Source organism: Balaenoptera ricei, chromosome 2, assembly GCF_028023285.1.
Source record: "Balaenoptera ricei isolate mBalRic1 chromosome 2, mBalRic1.hap2, whole genome shotgun sequence".
NCBI classification, from domain to species: domain Eukaryota; kingdom Metazoa; phylum Chordata; class Mammalia; order Artiodactyla; family Balaenopteridae; genus Balaenoptera; species Balaenoptera ricei.
In genome coordinates this window covers 120,405,236-120,409,339 of record NC_082640.1, presented here as the reverse complement: position 1 = coordinate 120,409,339, position 4,104 = coordinate 120,405,236, and the positions used below count along the sequence as shown (strand labels likewise).

The window sequence follows — 4,104 nt, the reverse complement described above, 5'->3', positions numbered from 1 at the left end:
ACCAAGGAGCAGGGTGGGGGTCAGTAGATGGAAAATTACTTAGAGGAAACATCAACGGTAAGGGAGAATTTTGGCTAAACCGATTTGATAGGATTCTTGCTGAAGGTAGGCCAGGGTGATCGATATCCCCTGGGGGAAGATGGCAGAATAAGGAATTTGATCAGATATTGAGGGTGGAGATTTCTGCAAAACTGACTAAACAGGGTTTTTGCTAAAATTGGGTGATATAAAGATAGACAGGGAGGTCCAAAGGTCTAGACCTACATAAGAAGAGAGTTCGGGGGAGCCTGACTAAAGTTTGGTCAAGGAGAGAGTCTTTGTCAATATACTAGCGCATTTCTCATATAAAATGTGTAATATTGTTGGATTGAATGACTATCACTAGTCAGCTAAAAATATCACACATGCCATGAAAACTGGCAAGTAAAATTCAATAAATGCTTGAACTTAGAATATTTTGCCTGTGGCTCAAAATATGCCCAATCTGCTATAGCTTTTCTGTGTACCACACTGAAGCAGATATTCACAAGGCCTGGGAAATCAGATGGACTGAATTACTGGACATATCCTTTTACAATTACTGACATAGCAATAGCCTTGATCAGGGTCTTTATATTGAATAATGACAAATGACTGCCTACTGATATGATTTTAGGAGCTATAAAATGCCTACTGTCTCCATTCACCTAAAATTCTAGGCTTGAAGTGTCATTCTTTTAGCTCTGGTTTTGATTTCTTTGGGAGAGGTCATTTTCCAAACTACAGAATACTCTTTTAGGTATTTCACTAACTGCCCACCGAACCCCACTAGTAAGTGTGTGTGTGTGTGTGTGTGTGTGTGTGTGATTCCACAGTCATACACATTTGGGAAAAACTTCGTTAAACAATGTTAAATAAGTTTATCTATGCAAAATTCACTGAGTCTTTAACATACAAATATGTCTTTTGACACTCAAAGAAGAGAGAGCATGCAGCATTTCATATAACACGACTAACAATGCTGGAAACTAGTGTTCCAAGGAACACAGACTAAGAAATGATCTTCTCAGTTACTTAGAGTTTGGTGTGCACTAATTGATAATTGTTACCTGTCCGCAGGATTTTCAAAGGAAAGGGGGGAAATAGGCAAAGTTTGTTAAACTGGAGTTACTGGAGACTGTTTTCCCAAATCTTGCTGACATCAGAACACCACTAAAAACAAAAACTTGTTCCTTTCCCCGCTACCCAGACAGGGGTCCATACGGCATTGTTCTGGATTCCCATCGTAACTTAAATGGAAACGTTCACAATGTTTGGAACCCTTGATGTCCTGCAAATGAAGAAGGAGGATGTCCTCATATTCCTTGTAGCAGGAACCCACTTAGGTAGCACCAACCTTGACTTCCAACTGGAACAGTACATCTACAAAAGGAAAAGTGATGGCATCTGCATCATAAATCTGAAGAGAACCTGGGAGAAGCTTCTGTTGGCAGCTCATGCCATTGTTGCCATTGAAAACCCAGCTGATGTCAGTGTCACATCCTCCAGGAATACTGGCAAGTGAGCTGTGCTGAAGTTTGCTGCTGCCATTGGAGCCACTTCTATTGCTGGCCGCTTCACTCCTGGAACCTTCACTAACCAGAGCCAGGCAGCCTTCCGGGAGCCAAGACTTCTGGTGGTTACTGATCCCAGGGCTGACCACCAGCCTCTCACAGAGGCCTCTTATGTTAACCTGCCTACCATTGCTCTGTATAACACAGACTCTCCTCTGCGGTATGTGGACATTGCCATCCCGTGCAACAACAAGGGAGCTCACTCAGTGGGCCTGATGTGGTGGATGCTTGCCCGGGAAGTTCTGCGCATGCGTGGGACCATCTCCTGTGAACAACCATGGGAGGTCATGCCTGATCTCTACTTCTACAGAGATCCTGAAGAGATTGAAAAGGAAGAGCAGGTGGCAGCTGAGAAGGCTGTGACCAAGGAGGAATTGCAGGGTGAATGGACCGCTCTAGCTCCTGAGTTCACTGCTGCTCAACCTGAAGTGGCAGACTGGTCCGAAGGTGTGCAGGTGCCCTCTGTGCCTACTTAGCAGTTCCCCCACTGAAGACTGGAGTGCTCAGCCTGCCACTGAAGACTGGTCTGCAGCTCCCACTGCTCAGGCCACTGAATGGGTAGGAACAACCACTGAGTGGTCTTAAGCTGTTCTTCGACAAACTCTTAAAATGTAAATAGGTTGACGGAAAAAAAGCACTTTCTAAAAAATTTTTTAAAAATAAAACCTTCCTCAGAATGAAAATGGTTTGCTTTTTGAGAAGCTTAGTAGATTCTCAGTAGCGTGTTGCTCCTGGTAAACTATTTTCAGTTAATCATCAGGACAGTACAATTTCTTGCTATCAACTTTCTTTGAAATATTAATTAGATGAGTAAGCACTGTTTAGAGTCCTTCCGTGCCCTTTCTCTAAGCCTGCAATGTTTCCCCTCTGCTTGGAATTATCATGGAAGGCTTCCACCAGTAATATGTGGGTAGTGGAGGACAAATACGCTGGAAATGTATCGACTAGAACTGATCTTCGGAAAATTCTTCCAATCATCATATGTGAAAAGTTATAGGATTTGTTTCTCACTCCAATCAGACTCCAATCAAAACGGAGTTTTTCTCTTGTCAGGAATGTATTTGATAATGGAGCAGAGGCAGTTGCAAATGTACTACTCATTTTGTTCTTTATTAATAGGAATTGCATGAGATAGGACTTATTTCATGTTCCTGTTTTAGGGCACAAACTTGTAGCTGGACTATTATTCTTTCTACAGGGAATATTGTAAACTCATTGCCATTTGAAGAAGGAGTCGAAGAATATGAAGCCAAAGGATGGGGGGGTGGGAAATTATCATAGAGGTGTGTCACATAGTTAATTCACAAAAATATTACATTATTTTTCTGGTATTTGAGATGTATATAGCATTTGTAATCTTTAAAAAATTTTCAGTCTGTTTTGATTGCTTTTGTTAAAAGTAATTATTTACTCTTATACTTAATTTTGTACTATTTAGCTTTAGGCACCACAAACCCTGGATGTATCCCTTATATACTACTCATAAAATGACTTAAAGTAGTATTCTTTTGTATATTCTCATTATATAGCATGCTTTAGGTTAAAAAAATCAGAAAACAATTCTCTCCATCCATCTGTCTTTGTCTCTCTCCAGTTTAAAAGGAACGCTTAGTTAATGGTTAATTTTTAAAAAAGTTGTGATAGTTCCTCACAAAAACATGTGTTTGACTAGATGAAGAAAGGGAGCTAAAAATAGGACTAGAAATAAGGAAGATGATGAGAAGATGAAAAGAGAGAGAGTGAAACTTGAAAAGGAGAAGAAAGGTATGGCAAAAGAGAAATAAGAAAGGAACTAACAGAGAACAGAAAAAAGAAAAGCAAGAGAAGAAACGAGGATGGACATAATACCAGCTGGCTTTATAGTTACTGACAGCTGACTTCTATAAATTACAATCACTATAAGTAGGATACATAGGGTAATGATTTATTTTCCAGAGCTTTATTTCTTTCTGAGCTTTATCCTGTGTTTTTATTTATTTTTTAAAACATTATTATTACTTTATTTTTATATCCCTCTTAATACCAAGTGTACAATTTTCTTTTCAATTTTTAAAAAAATTTTATTTATTTTTTTGGCTGCATTGGGTCTTTGTTGCTGCGCGTGGGCTTTCTCTAGTTGCGGTGAGCTGGGGCTACTCTTTGTTGCGGTGCATGAGCTTCTCATTGCAGTGGCTTCTCTTGTTGCAGAGCATGGGTTCTAAGTACGCGGGCTTCCGTAGTTGCAGCACATGGGCTCAGTAGCTGCGGCGTGTGGGCTCTAGGGTGTGTGGGCTTCAGCAGTTGTGGCACGCAGGCTCAAAAGCGCAGGCTCAGTAGTTGTGGCACACAGGCTTAGTTGCTCTGCAGCATGTGGGATCTTCCCGGACCAGGGATCGAACCCACGTTCCCTGCATTGGCAGGAGGATGCTTACCCACTGTGCCACCAGGGAAGCCCCTATCCTCTGAGTTTTTACACCACACATATTCTCCTCTCACATGATCTGATACTCATTCATACTAAAGCAATAGAGAT

General features: G+C 41.0%; 1 pseudogene; it reads left to right on the top strand.

Annotated features, from left to right (window-relative positions):
* Positions 1 to 1,288: 1,288 nt before the first annotated feature.
* Positions 1,289 to 2,198, top strand: LOC132360572 (small ribosomal subunit protein uS2-like; annotated as a pseudogene).
* The last annotated feature ends 1,906 nt before the right edge of the window (positions 2,199 to 4,104 follow it).